Here is a 16,226-nt window from a genome sequence, read left to right as displayed (position 1 = left end):
GCTGAAAGGAAGATATCTGCAGGACTACAAACAGAACTTAATCAACAACATCGGAAGATTCACATGTTTGCTGGAACAAAACAACTAGATCAGATTCTAAGCTATGGAAGGACAGAAAAAACAAACAGAGGACTAGAGTACACTGGTCATGGTGAAACAAGCACAGGTCAAACCAAGTTTGTGTCTGGAGGAATATCTCATCATGCACAAGATGAATCAAGAAAAAGTGTTTTAAAAGGCATCGGATGCTATTTCTGTGGAAAGATTGGGCACATAAAGATTCATTGTTACAAGTACTGGGAGAAAGTGGGAAAACTCAGGTATCAAAGGAAGTTTACATGGAATGGGTATAAACATCAAATCTGGGTAAAGAAAATTGATCTATATCCAACACTAGTCAGAAGAACTGCAGAAAGAGATACAGGAAGAAGAGCAGGACTTGGTTTTAGATGCTACATGGCGTTAGTCACAGAGGAATGCGAGAAAAAGAGTCCTTGGTACTTTGATAGTGGGTGTTCTCGCCACATGACAGGCACAAAAGATTACTTACAAGACATCAAGAAAATCAAAGGAGGTAAAGTAACTTTTGGTGATGGAGGTCATGGAGATATACAAGGTAAAGGAAAAACTAGTGATGTAGAGCTACCTCAGCTGATGAATGTCTATCTTGTTCGTGGATTAAAGGCTAATCTTATTAGTGTGAGTCAGTTGTGTGACGAAGGTCTAGAAGTTACTTTCACTAAAGAAGATTGCAAAGCGTTTGATGAAACCGGTGACATTGTTCTAGGAGGTAAGAGAACAGGAAACAATTGTTACATGTGGGAAAATCGTACAACCAACTGTTTTTCTGCACGAGACAACCTTAATCTATGGCATCAACGTCTAGGTCACATGAATACAAGAAATCTGACTACTTTGGTTGACAAAGAAATTATCCGAGGAGTTCCTAAGCTTAAAGATGAAGATAAGATGATGTGTGGACCATGTAATCAAGGGAAACAAGTCAAAGTGCAGCACAAGAAAGTTCCAGATGTTCAGACTAAGTCAGCACTTGATTTGGTACATATGGATTTAATGGGGCCAATGCCAATTGAAAGCATAGCTGGGAAGAAGTATGTGTTTGTATTGGTAGACGATTTTTCTAGATATACGTGGGTGAGATTCATTCGAGAGAAGTCAGAAACAGCAGATAGTTTCAGAATATGGGCTCTTCAGCTTATCAATGAGAGAGGAGGTATTAAAAGAATAAGAAGTGATCATGGTGGAGAATTTCAAAATGAGTCCATGAAAGATTTTTGTGAAAAGCATGGAATTGCTCATCAGTTTTCAGCTCCAAGAACACCTCAACAAAATGGGGTTGTAGAAAGGAAGAATAGAACTCTTCAAGAGATGGCTAGAGCAATGATGCATGGAATTCAGGTTCCACAGAGGTTTTGGGCAGAAGCAATAAACACATCATGCTATATCGTCAATAGGGTCTATGTGAGAAGAGATTCGATGAAGACTCCATATGAGTTATGGAAAGGAAAGACTCCGAATCTGAGCTACTTTCACGTGTTTGGATGCAGATGCTATATACTAAATGACAAAGACTACCTTGGAAAATTTGATTCCAGAAGTGATGAAGGCATGTTTCTGGGTTACTCAGAGACTAGTACAGCATTCAGAATCTACAACAAAAGAACGTGTGCTATTATGGAATCAGTTAATGTTGTATTTGATGATCATTATGTGTCAAAGGTTAGTGAAGAACTTGAAGAAAGTGACACAGAACCGGATGAGACAACCAATAAAGAAGTTAAAGAAAAAGTGGATGATTCATCGGTAGAACAAGAAGATAGTCACAAAGAAGCTCAGAAAATTCAGGTACACAAAAATCATTCATCATCAGACATCATTGGAGATCTCCAAGATCCGATTAAAACCAGAGGTGTAAAGCTTGATTTCAAGAAGATGACAAGTAATTTTGCAGAATGGGAAACTTTGCAGTTTCAATGCTTTGTTTCATCCGTTGAACCAAAGAATCATGTTGAAGCACTTGAAGATAATTTCTGGATCATTGCTATGCAGGAAGAGCTAGAACAGTTCGAAAGAAATGAAGTTTGACAATTGGTTAAACGACCTGCGGATACAAATATTATAGGAACCAAATGGATTTTTAAGAACAAGAGTGATGAAAAAGGAGTAGTTGTCAGAAATAAAGCAAGATTGGTAGCACAAGGGTATAATCAAATCGAAGGTGTTGACTTTGAAGAAACATTTGCACCTGTAGCAAGACTTGAATCAATCAGACTTTTCTTGGGAATGGCTTGTATTCTTAACTTCACGGTTCATCAAATGGATGTTAAAAGTGCTTTTCTAAATGGTATACTACAAGAAGAAGTATATGTCGAGCAACCTAAAGGATTTGAAGATATGATGAAGCCTGAGTATGTTTTCAAGTTAAAGAAGGCTCTATATGGACTCAAACAAGCACCTAGAGCATGGTATGAAAGGCTGACTAACTTTCTGCTTGAGAAAGGTTACAACAGAGGAAGTGTTGATAAAACTTTGTTTATTCTTGAAGAAAACAAAGAGATCATGATGGTGCAGATTTATGTTGATGATATTATTTTCGGGAGTACTTCTCAGAAGTTGGTGGATCAGTTTATAGATAACATGACAAAAGAGTTTGAAATGAGTTTGGTAGGTGAGTTGAAGTATTTCTTGGGATTGCAGATAGTTCAATCGGATGAAGGAATCTACATCTCACAGAGTACTTATGCTAAGAAGATCTTGAAGAAGTTTCAAATGGATAAATGCAGAGAAGCTAAAACTCCTATGAGTACCTCATTGAAATTATCAAGAGATGAACATGGAACAGATGTAGACGTCAAAACTTACAGAGGAATGATAGGAAGTCTCTTATATCTAACTGCTAGTAGGCCTGATTTATGTCTGAGTGTTGGAGTTTGTGCTAGATATCAAGCAAAGCCTAAACAGTCTCATCTTGAAGCTGTGAAAAGAATTCTGAAGTACGTCAAAGGAACTGCAGATCTTGGTATTTGGTATTCAAGAAACTCAAATCAAAATCTGGTTGGTTACTGTGATGCTGATTATGCAGGAAATGTGAATGACAGAAAGAGTACAAGTGGAGGATGTTTCTTTCTTGGAAACAATCTAATTGCGTGGTTGAGTAAGAAGCAAAACTCTGTGTCAATATCCACCGCAGAATCTGAGTATATTGCCATGGGAAGTTGTTGCACTCAGTTACTTTGGATGAAGCAAATGTTAGCAGATTATGGAATCGACGCTGGAGTTCTTCAAGTCTACTGTGATAATCAGAGTGCTATAGATATCTCTAAAAATCCGGTTCAACATTCAAGAACTAAACATATTGATGTGAGACATCACTTTATTCGAGAATTGGTTAAAGAAAAGAAGGTTCAGATTGATCATGTTGGGACAGAGATTCAGCTGGCAGATATTTTTACAAAGGCATTGGACTTCAACAGGTTTGTCACATTAAGAAATTCACTTGGAGTATGTGAACTATGATCTGACTCAGTCAGAGAACAAGAGAGCTGATATGGTTATGAAGATACGGTTCAATTCAATATTTCTGGTTCGGTTTATCACATTAGAAGCTCCAAGAATGGTTTATTCCGTTTTTGTTTTTGGCAAAAATCGAGTTTTTGAATTTTAAAAAAAGGATATGCAATCATAACAAGATTTACTCAAATCTTGGTGAAAAGATTCTCGGGGAGAAAGACAAAGAGGCTAATTGAAAAGTTTTTAAAAACCCTAAGAAACAAGAGAAGCGAGAAATTCACAGCAGAAAAGTTCTCAAATCGTAAGAATGGTGAAAGCTACACGAAGAGGACCAATCGGAGGAAGAAGACCGGCTAGAGAAAGTCGGTCTGATGGTGGTGCAGAAACCCACAATTTGTTGATGACCCATCGAAGACCAGTCAGATCTACAGTTGCTTCTTTATCTCTGGTTCCATATGACAACGATGAAGATTCATTCGCCACTGCAAGCGAAGGAACTAAGAGTGGTGGATCTGGTGAAGATAAGCAAGATGTAGTGGAATCAAAGAAACCTGACAGAGATTCTAAGGTTCCTTCTGAACAAATCGAAGAAGACAAACTTAATGAGGTAGATGTGCTCACAGAAACGGTACTTAGAAACGATGATTCAACAGAAGCTGGGCCAACGGAAGGAATTAAAAAATTGGGAAATAAATTTGAAGAAGCAGGTTTGATTTCATCTCAGAATGATGAAATTCGTGATCAATCAGAGCAGAATCAGAAGCAAGATTCTACTTTCTCAGAACAAGCTGAACAGAATGTTATCAGGTCACATGCAGAACAGATTGAAGAAGAAATAGATGACAGAAATGTTGAAGTAACAGAGGAAAGGGTTGGAGATGAACCAATCCACGTCTCAGATGTTGAACTTGAGCCCACTGAGCTGACTGTTGAAGAACAATTCCAGAAGAATCAGAAGGAGAAAGAAGCTCGTAAACAGCTAGGTCTAGCTCCTCCAAAGAAGAAACAGAAGAATGCTGAACCAAGTTCAAAGAAGAACAAATCTCTCAACCATTCTGGTTCAGGTAAAAGCAAACCCAAGAAAAGCTTTCGATCTAAGCTATTCTCATCTCCTCAAGCTCGAGAAAGGTATGCATTATTTAAGGATAGGAGTTTAGTTGAGGAACGCTTGATTGATTTAGAAAAGGAAGATACTTGGGGATTTTTAGCTTTGATCAAATCTGCAAAGTTGGAACCCACTGTAACGAATCTAGGCAGTTATGTGAAGGAGGTAATTGCTGAGTTTTATGCTAATCTCCCTTCTGAGAAGTCTGAAGAAAATTCTGAGAAAGTCAGTGTATTCGTCAGAGAACATGTTTATGAGTTTTCCTCTCAGAAAATCAACAAGTCTCTTGGGTTCAAAGAGTTGAACAAAGATGAGTTAAAGGCAGATAGTGAGGCTGATTCTATTGGAAAAGAAAAGCTTGCAGAAATCTTAAGTGAAGAAGAGAAAACAGGCTGGGATGACTTGATTTTTAAGAATCTTTCACCACGAGTTGGAGCACTTCTTCGTATCACAGCTCAGAATTGGATCCCTTCGTCTAATCCAGACTATGTCTCAGTTGAAAGAGCTCAGCTTATCTACAAAATCTTTCATGGGATCAGAATTGATGTTGGGAAGATGATTTTCAATCAAGTGATGTCACTTGTTCAGAATAAGGATGAAAGATGGTTGGTGTTTCCCCGAATCATATATGGGATGCTCATAAGTCAAAAAGAAGTGACAATCTTTCCTGGAGAAAAGTTTGTGACTCCTAAGTTCTACAAAAAGGATGTCAGAACTGGTCAAGCTTACACTGAAAGGATGAAGGGCAAAGCAAAAGCTAGCACTCAGCCAAATACTTCAAGAGCTGCTCTTCAAAATGTATATCCTTCTTCTCAGTTTAATCCAGAGTATCAAGGATATACTGTTGTGGACATTGGAAGCATCCGCCTGCCACACCCTGATGAGGATGATAGAGAGGGAATGTTTATGGCCTTGTTAGACACAGCTCAGGCTATTTCCAAGATGAATGGAGTGATTCAACAACTTGTTCTCAGTCATCCTTTGTCCAAAAGACTATAGGAAGTTTGGTTTTTAACCTTGAGCTCTCAAGCAGGGGGAGAAAGGAGTATGGCTGTGATTCTGGGGGAGTTCATGTGTTGTGGGGGAGTAGTTATTTGATCTTTTTGTTGTCAGATTTAGGGGGAGTTAGTCTTTGTTGGACGAAATTGCTAAAATTTTTAATAACTTCGATTGTTTAAAGTCTGTGATTGCTTGTGATGAAAAATGTCTACAAAAGATAGAAGATTTCAAATGCAGGTGCTTGAGAGACACAAGATTAAAAAGGGGGAGATTGAAGATGCAGCTTCTGAAGGAGTACCTGAACTAAGTCAAGAAGTAACTCAAGAGAACAGAGCAACATGAACAAGATTAAGGAAATATGCAGAATCTTGTTATGGCGGTTTGAAGTGAAGACTAGAAGCTTAGAGAAGATTCTAGAAGACTGAAGAGTTTCCTTTTGCAAGAAGAAAAGGAAAACATGAAGACAAAGGACAATTTCCTATTCCATAAAGAAAAAGGAAATTGTCCATTCCAATTAGTTTTAGAATTGGAAATCGACCTGTTGTATGGTCTCAACCTATTTAGTATAAATAGGGTGCTAAGGCTTGTAGAAAGCTCAGCACAATCACGAGAGAGAATTCCTAGCTATTAAGTCTTAGTTTGAGAGAAATAGAGAACTAGAGGCTTAAAGTGAGCTAAGGGTATTAAGGAGAGTTATTGTTCTTAATCGGTCTGTGATTAAGGAACAAGACTTAGAGAGAATAGAAAATAGTGTTAAAGGAGAAACCTTGTAAACATATTTTCTATTAATCGAAAGAGTTTTTTGAGAAATTCTGAGTTACATCGTGAACTAATTCAAAACTTAGTAGCTCTTGCATTTACACTTATCATTGGGGATTAAGAATGGGAGAAAGATGCTTCTTTCTACGCAAATGAATGGTCTCTCTCATGTACAGGTTTGGAATAAGTGGTCTCTTTATCTCTATATATCTCTCTCCTGCTTGCTTTGCTCCTACTTTGTGTAACAATTGGTACTGTTTTTGTTTCAGTGAACTCGTTATCCAGTTACATTTCTCAAAGTTTAAACTTTCCTCTCTTCACAGTGTGAATACAAAGATTTGTTGGTGTGTTTTTGTCATGTTCTGTGTTGTCTCCTAAGTAACGAGCCAGAGTTTGTCAAGGAGAGCATAGATGGCGCTGATGTTCCTGGATTGAGCTAGCTTTAGATAATTAGATCCATGGGAGACAGTGAAAAAAAAAAAAAAAATACAAGATTGTTCATAGAAGTTAGAACGTTCATTGATTTCTAAGTGAGTCCATGTAGCCCACCACAAGCAATCAATTCGAAGTTTTGGCAATATCTTTACCTTTTTGAAAAAAAAAATGCTCTTTTCCATACATCACTGGAAATAAAGATGAATAAAAATCATTACAAAGACTGATTTTTATTTGGGGTCAAATAAAGAATTAAGAGCAATGAATAAAAGAGGTTTCGATGTAAAAGGATTTGTTTATTTGTACAAATTAAACGATTTATTTAATGTTTGCATTTTTGAGTCAGTTTCCTTGCCCAATGTCGCTTGGTGTGTAAGAAACTATAACATATGTGGTATATGAGATTGTATATATTTTCATAGTGTGATGGGTTGGTCTCCTTCAAGCTCTGATATAACAATCAATGAGTCTTCCATTTCGAGGGAGAGAGGTTCGTTCTTTGGAACCGGATTGATTATCTGCAACCACGGAAAACCGAGTTATCAATGTCCGTGAAGAGGAGGAGGTTAAATGTATGTTGCAGAGTAATTAAACACTCACCTTTTTACCGCCTTTTATGTAGCCTATGGCGACTTCTCTCCTTAGCCAAGCTCGCTCTGAGAGCTCAGTGAATGAATGGTTCTCGCCCTCTTTCATGTACAGTTCAATGTCCTGTGTATCTCAAAAGCAAACTCGAGATTTTCAGACTGCAATTTTTATGATTTTTCAAACAAAGGAAGAGATTCTTTCAACCTTAACGTATATCTCGTCACCATCTGCGTCTAGAATGTCCTTCCATACCTCGTTCAGTTCGCTGTTTTCAGCAACTAATTAAAAAAAGAAAAAAGAGTATTACTATTGTTCGGATTGCGGTGGATAAATAAGAAACAAAACTGAAATTGATTAACCTTGTGCTGTTACAAGGCTCATAACTTCCTCTGCCGCTATGAAAGTTAGGGACGGCTTGAGTCCTGTTATCTGTATGGTTTTGTATAATGTTTCACCAACTTAACCGTAAAGAAGCTAACAGAAAAACAAAATCGTCTTTCAATACCTGCTTGCCGAGTTTTGAGTCGACGATTTCAGAGGCTAGATTATGTACCTTAAGAAACAACAAAAGTAAGATGAATTTTACCTATGCAATGTGGTTAGGATTCGATGAAAAGTTAGAATTTTATGAAAAGTTATAAGATTACCTTTACTCCAAGCTTGTTGCAGATGCTTTCAGCAAGGAGAAGAGAGTAAGCGGATTGTTTGTCTGCTCTAGATGGATCTAACATACATCAAATTATTTGTTAGTGCTACGGTTATTGCAAAAGATGGAACTAAGAAGAACTAGTCGCGAATGCTTACCTCCAAGAAGCCAGTCTCGATCCAATATGACAAGGATGGTCAAAGGAATATTTTTGCCCTTTCTATATTTACTTTTCATACGGATTATAGTTTGCTTTAATGTATCATAGTTCAGAGGATTCCCAACCTGCAGAAGATTGAAAAACATCAATACGCAACGACTTTGAACCTCATCATGTTCATGCCTCCGGATATGAAATTTACCTTATGTGAAACTTGGATGTTCTTAATTTTCACTGAACCCATACTATCTCCCACTCTTCTTCTGTCCTCTAACGGTACATCCGATAATATTTCCTGTGAACAGAAACTTATAAGTAACTCATTATGTGAGAGCCAGCCGGAGAGAGATAATGAATGGTATATGATCATACCATTGAACTGCCTGGACCAAGATAGTTATCAAACTCCTCGATCATTTGCACAACGTCTCCACGCCAACCAAGTAAAAGTATAGATTCTGTGGGTCCTTTGATGGAATCTGATCCCTGTGTAAACCATAGAAATGAAAATCAGAGGTCTCAAAATTTTCGAAAGACAGTATAAATCAAGCATTACAGGGGCTAGTTGGGAGTCAGACCTTTAATAAGGACTTACGAGGACGCATTATAATTTTTGCTAGCCGTGATCTTTTTTTCTCAAACACTTGCTTCCGAGTATCAGTCGCAACTGTAATGTTCCCAAGTTTCATGTCTGCATATAATAGTTGCTTCTTTTTCCAATTGAGAGGTGCGATAAACAATAGTTTGTCGGTTTCCATGAGCTCTTCGTTATCATTTGGGTGGAAATTCACTTTCCCGTCTCGTAAAAGGCCACAGACCACAACCTAAAAGGAATACATGTAGATAATGAAATTAGTAACAAAGATCAAAAACATTCGAAGAACGAAAAAACATTCTCCCAAGAGTCAATCCTACCTCCTGGAACCCCAGTCTTAATTATCTATACTTCGTCACAACTAGATTGGGGAAGCTGCAAAGATTCCAACTAGCATATACACATCACTCTCTTAACCGCTTTATTAAAATAAAGAATAAAGAATATAAATGTTATATATCTCGTGTATTCTCTTATTAATGAATGAGGTTACAACTTATATATATACACAATAAGGGAGACAAATCCCAATTGGACTAAGAAACCCTAAAGACCAAAGCCCACTAAGACTAACATAAACCGTCATTGGGTTAATCTTCTAGAAGATAGACATGGGCCTTCTAGAACATGGACATGGGCCTTCTAGAACATGGACATGGGCCACGGTTATGGAGTCCATCCGTAATGTAGTTTACAACACTCCCCCTTGGATGACATAACCGTGTAGATGCCAAAGGATCTTTGTAATGCGCTTGGGGATGCTGCCTCATTAAAACCTTACCAGGAAAACCCATTGGGACAAAACCACGGTGAAGGAAAAAGAGTACAACACGCATTACTCCCCCTGTTTTGGTCATCCCTGCAAGTCCTTAAGTCTCCGCATTCCAATTTGATGCGTGAGCTTCCTTAATGTTGTTATCGGTAGTGCTTTAGTGAAGAGATCGGCTGAGTTGTTGCTTGAACGAACTTGCACCACTTGAACTTCACCATCCTTTTGTAGGTCATACGTGAAGAAGAACTTAGGTAGAATGTGCTTTGTCCGATCTCCCTTGATGTAGCCGTCCTTGAGCTGAGCGATACATGGCTACGTTGTCTTCACATATGATGGTCTTTGATGTTGTAGTAGCTACGCCTTGAAGAAGGCTGCCTACGTACCCTTGGAAGGGATCAAGCCACACGTAGTTCCTATTTATTGACCATGCCATAATCTGATCTTACCTACATCAGCAAAACAAACTAAACCAAAGCAAACTAGACCTTTTTTGGTTAGATCAGTATAGAATAAACCCAAATAAACAAAGTAGGAAGAATAAACTTTAAAATTTAACCAAACCTTCCTTCAAACCTTTCAAGTGCCTTTGGGTTGATCATGAACTAAATTTAGACAAAGGAGGTTCACGGCAAAACATATGTCTGGTCTAGTGTGGCTAGCCAAGTACATTAACGCTCCTATGACACTGAGGTATGACACTTCAGGACCGAGAACTTCTTCCTCGTCCTTCTTTGGACCGAATGGATCACTATCCAATCCAAGGCTTCTCACCACCATTGGGCCTGGTCCTTATTAAATATCCTTGAGTACTTTTCAGTATATGCCTTTTGATGCACAAGGATTCCATTATTCATGTACTCAGGTTGTAATCTCAAACAGAACTTAATTATTGCCTAGGTCTTTCTTTTAGATATACTCAACTGTTTGGTCGATTACCCAGATGTTTAAATTATTCATATACACTGCTATGATTACAAATCCTTTGTTTGCAAACCTCTTTATGAAAATACATGGACTAATGGGATCATTTATAACATTCCATACGCCCATTTGGTCTAAGTCCATGAAAGGATTTGTCCAGCCTTATGCAGTGATATTCTCGAGAATCTTTCTTATCTTTGAGCTCAATACCCTCTGGTAATCTCATATATATTATCCAGTGGACTTATATAAATATGCAGGCATTAAATCCATTAGCCGCAAATCAAGTCTTTTTCTTTATATAGCCAGACTTAGCAAAATTTAAATGTCTTAGCATCCACCACAGGGGAGTATGTTTCTTCATAATCTATCCCCGGTCTTTGTGAGAATCCTTGTGCTATAAGCCGTGCCTTATATCTCATGCTTTATTATTCTCATTTCTTTTCCTCACAAAGACCCACTTATGTCCTACTGGTTTTATCTTGGATGGTGTCCTTAAGGTCGGACCAAACACATCCCTTTTCTTTAATGATTCTTAGCTCCACGTTTTATGGTCTTGTACCATTTTAATCAATCATTTCTTTGAGTGCACTCTAGTATAGACGTGGGCTCCTGATCCTCATTTATATTCATAAATTCAAGTGCTACCTTGTATGTAAAATTATCTTATGTCGACATTTCTTATATATTCCATTATGTTCCAGACATGATATCATCGATTGAGATTTATTATGGTCAGGACCTTTAATACTTTGCAGCTTGGCGTTCCAAGCTACATTATATGGTACCTGTACCTTAGAGCCTGTCGGCCTTATCTCCATGTCTGGGATGGTTTCCTTAGTAACCTCGGATTCCTATTGCACCTTTCTTTAATTTCCGAGGGTTTTTATCATTGGAACTTATTGGTCTACCACGTTTCTTACGTTGTCTAGACTCTGTAGCAACTTGATTGTGTTCTTTGTGAACATCAATACGTACTGGTGCATTACAAGCTGGTATGTACGCTTTTATAACTCTCTTTGGGCCATCAAAGGAATCTGGCAATTCATTAGCTAGCTTTTGCAAATTTATTATCTTATGGATCTCTGAATCACACATCAGAGTCCGAGGATCTTGCCAATTTAAGGATGTTTGATTCCATTATATTTCTTTGACCAGCTTGTTTGTCTCTCCACCTAAAGTAGGAAATTCGGATTCATTAAAATGACAATCTGCGTATCTAGCCTTAAATAGATCACCCATGGTTGGCTTTAGATACTTAATAATGGTGGGAGAATCAAATCCAACATATATTCCCATCCTCCTTTTAGGTCCCATCTTTGTTCTATGTGGTGGAGCAATCGGTACATATACGGCACACCCGAATGTCTTTAGATGGGATATGTCTGGCTTATGACCCGTTAATAATTGGGATGGCGAATATTTATGTTCACTAGATGGCCTTATGCGTATAAGCTCTGATGCATGTAAAACAGCATCCCCAAGCGGCTACTGGAAGCTTCGACCTCATGAGTAATGGTCAAGCTATCAATTAAATTCGTTTAATGAAGAATTCCGCTAATCCGTTCTAAGTATGTACATGTGCCACGGGATGTTCCACACTTACCTCCATGGACATACAGTAGTCATTAAACGCTTGGGACATGAATTCACCGGCATTATCTAGACGTATAGTCTTAAGCGGAAAATCTGGAAAGTGGGCTCTCAGTCTTATGATCTGGGCCATGCGGTATTTAAGACCGAATCATGCAATCGATTTTAGACTAGTCCATGCAGTATTTAAGACCGAACCATGCGACTATCTTGTCTATGCATCAATGAGGACCATGAAATATCTAAATGTCCCACATGGTGGGTGTATTGGTGCACATATATCCCCTTGTATCCTTTCCAGAAAATTTAATGTCTCTTTATTTATCTTTGCCGGTGATGGCCTTATAATGAGTTTTCCTTGTGAACATGCTTCACACGTGAGATTCTTAGGGATAACTCTTTTCTCTTTTAGGGTGTGCCCCTTTGAATTTATCATAAGCTTACGCATCATACTATGACCCGGATGGCCAAGCCGGTCATGCCATAAAATGAACTTTTCGTTGGACTCTTTCATTATCTAGACGTATAGTCTTAAGCGGAAAATCTGGAAAGTGGGCTCTCAGTCTTATGATCTCGGCCATGCGGTATTTAAGACCGAATCATGCAATCGATTTTAGACTAGTCCATGCGGTATTTAAGACCGAACCATGCGACTATCTTGTCTATGCATCAATGAGGACCATGAAATATCTAAATGTCCCACATGGTGGGTGTATTGGTGCACATATATCCCCTTGTATCCTTTCCAGAAAATTTAATGTCTCTTTATTTATCTTTGCCGGTGATGGCCTTATAATGAGTTTTCCTTGTGAACATGCTTCACACGTGAGATTCTTAGGGATAACTCTTTTCTCTTTTAGGGTGTGCCCCTTTGAATTTATCATAAGCTTACGCATCATACTATGACCCGGATGGCCAAGCCGGTCATGCCATAAAATGAACTTTTCGTTGGACTCTTTCATTGCCATATTAGCTTCGATCATATCGATTTTAGCATAGTAGAGACCAGTGGATAATGCGGATATAGTCTCTAGGACTTTCTTATGTCCTTTGGTGATCTCAATTATATTTAGGAATTCTTTGTTTCCTTCACCCTTTGTTTCAATATGGAAACCATTCAATCTTATTTCTTTGAAACTCAATAAGCTCCTCTTTGAGCTGGGTGAATATAAGGCATCATTTAGTTCAAGATGCGTGCCATTTGGTGATAAGATATGGGCTTGGCCGTAGCCCTCAATAAGACTACCTATACCCGCTATGGTGCTAATATTGGCATTTTTCATTATGATATTTAGGAAAATATCTCTTGTCTTTTAAAATTGTGTGGCTCCACTATCCACCACAAGTATGTTCTTGTCCTCGGCCATTTCTTATATGGACAAGAATCATGTTTTAAACATAAAGTAATATAAAATAAATTCAAGGAAATAACAATCAATGAACACATAAAATGCAAAGAAAAACATAGAGGTTTTGATGTCGAAGTCAGATTTATCAACTTGATTCTTTTAGGCAATCAGGAGTTTCATACTCCATTAGATCATCTTGATCATGTTCACCATCTTTATATACCAAATGGGCTTTAAGATTCTTCCTTTTTCACACTCTCTTGATAGAGGTCACAACGATGTTTGGAAGTCCTACATATCTTAGCCCAATGGTTCCCCATTCCACATCTATGGCATACTCATTTGGTCGAGTGTTGTGGTTTGGAAATACCACATCGTCCTCGCCCTCGACCACGGCCGGAATTGGGTCTACATCCACGGTTATAGTGGTTCCCACGGCCGGATGAGTTATAGTGGCCACAACCACGTCCTTTCCATCCACTATGACTACGGCCGTGTAGTCTATCTCTATGGACGTGGTTAGATTCTTTGGATTCTTCCTTATCCTCTACGGCCTTATTGGCATCAGGTAATGGGGTTAATCTATGAGGTCGTAATTCACTGTTTTTATCAGTAAGTCATTATTTTGCTCATCTAGAAATAGACTCATCCACGGACTTATAGTCCTGGATTATGAGACTCTCAATAAGATGGTGGCTAATATTGCCTTGTATCTATCTTTCTCTCTTGGCATTATTGCCTTATTAGATACATTCACCAAGTCCTTTTGACTTTTAGGATAATCTTAGTATCCATTGCCCATTTTAAATAATTATCTCCTAAGAGATTTAGGGCAGTAAAATACAAGTTGTAATTCAACATCTACAAGGAAAAGTTTTGAGTCAAAATCATGTAATCGTTAGTGTCATGCGGTATTTGAGACCGAACCATGAATCGATTTACTTAGGGATTTGACTTTCCTCTTTTGCTTAGGATTAGATTTCCTCTTTTGCTTAGGATTAGATTTCCTCTTTTAATTAGGGTTAACTATTCCTTTTCCTTTTAGGATTTACTTTCCTCTTTACTCTAGGATTAATTTTCCTATTTCACTTATGATTTTAGATTTTTAAGATTTTCTATTTTATTTAGAATTTGGAAAATTTCTATTTCTTAAGGTTTTTCTATCTTGAATAGGATTTATGAATTTCCTAATTTAATTAGGATTTAGAGTATTTTAGAATTTCCTATTTACAATAGGATTTAGGATTTTATTTAGGTTTTCCTGCTTTCTTTAGGATTTAGCTTTTCCTATTTAGAATAGAATTTAGGGTTTTTCAGATTTCATATCTTAATTAGGATTTTAGGGTTTTACTATTTTCTTTAGGATTATCTTTTCTAAGGTTTAGGTAAAGAAACCTTGCAAGACCCCATGTGATATCTTGAAAAGAAGGAACGGAGACGTCCAACTTGAGAGGAGTAGGTAGAGAGTTCGATGCACAAGCAAAAGGCAAGCCAGTCCCCACTGAGTTCTGAACTAGGCGGGGAAGCTCTTGACATATCTTTTGCGCTATCCTGAACACCGCATACAGTGGGATGCATCCTATCACCAGTCTATATGGAAGACTCTGCAGATTAAGAAGATTACATCATAAGCATACAAAATATTTCATCTCGATAGGTAAACAAGAAACAAACGCATTGAAAGACATCAAATACACCAGTAGATACAATGAGCTAAGACTCATCTTTCAAACCAAGAAAGGGTGTATATAAGATATCAGAATAATCATGAGAGTAAAAAAACAGAACGTAATGCAGGGAGACTTATTCTGCACAGTATAGAACCAAGAAAAAAGATAAAGACATGACATGGTATAGCTTCACCTTATGGAATTTGGAACTGAAATCATTCAGGTTGATATTAGATGGCTTTGTGTCTCCTGTCCTTTGAGATTTGACTTTGAAGAGTGAGTTTCTTTTACTTTCTCACATACATTTTAATGAGCTCAACTGAAAATTGCAAACTATATTTGGTGTTGTAGATACATACACATGGCAAAGAAAGCACGGCCCAGAGAGAGGGTTCAATTGGCAGATCACCAAAAGAAGAGAACATAGTGAAGTCCATAAGTATACCCGACTCATGGACTTCACTATGTTCTCTTCTCATTTGGTGCTCTAATCCTCATTTCTTCATTTTGTTTATTTTCAAATTTGCGTATAGCACAGGTGATGTATCGTGTTTATTAGTCGAGTTCTTTTTGGTCTTTTTGGCAATGCTAAGTATCTGCATCTTTGCATCAATGCTTTGTTCCTGCATTTTAGATCTAATAAACTTTGTCTCTTTATAAAGTTTGTATACGTTATAGATTACATGTTTTGGTGAATTGATTTGCAGAATTTGGTTGTATAATTAGTTGCATGTTCTGGTTTCTAAGTTGCAGGTTTGGTTTGAGAAAATTGAAGGTTTTCGTTTTGCAGACTTGATGATGATTCATGTTTTCAGATGAAATTTGATTTGCCTAAGATGCTTTTAACAACTGCTAAGAAACAGAATGAAGAACTCGAGAGAATTAGTACAACAATTCCCAAAACATGTTTGCCATATCCAGCCTTTCGTATTTTGTATCATACTTTAGAAAACATTTTCATTTCATAAATTAGTATTAGTTTGTACCGATTGACATCTCTATTTGTGCATTTATCGTATACATTCAAGCTATTACGTACGTGAGAGAACCCTTATTGTCATATGAAAGAAAATCATCTTTTCTTATCACTACAAGAAAACATA

General features: G+C 37.6%; 1 protein-coding gene across 1 annotated transcript in view; it reads left to right on the top strand.

The window, feature by feature from the left end:
- LOC9301477 (3-ketoacyl-CoA synthase 20) overlaps positions 1 to 16,226 on the top strand; it is a 44,593-nt gene that overhangs the window by 25,135 nt on the left and 3,232 nt on the right. The window lies entirely within an intron of this gene.

The sequence above is a fragment of the Arabidopsis lyrata genome (genome assembly GCF_000004255.2).
Source record: "Arabidopsis lyrata subsp. lyrata unplaced genomic scaffold ARALYscaffold_8, whole genome shotgun sequence".
In the NCBI taxonomy this organism is placed as follows: domain Eukaryota; kingdom Viridiplantae; phylum Streptophyta; class Magnoliopsida; order Brassicales; family Brassicaceae; genus Arabidopsis; species Arabidopsis lyrata.
Note: the sequence above shows the minus strand (reverse complement) of the source record. Positions and strands in the feature narration are given on the sequence as shown.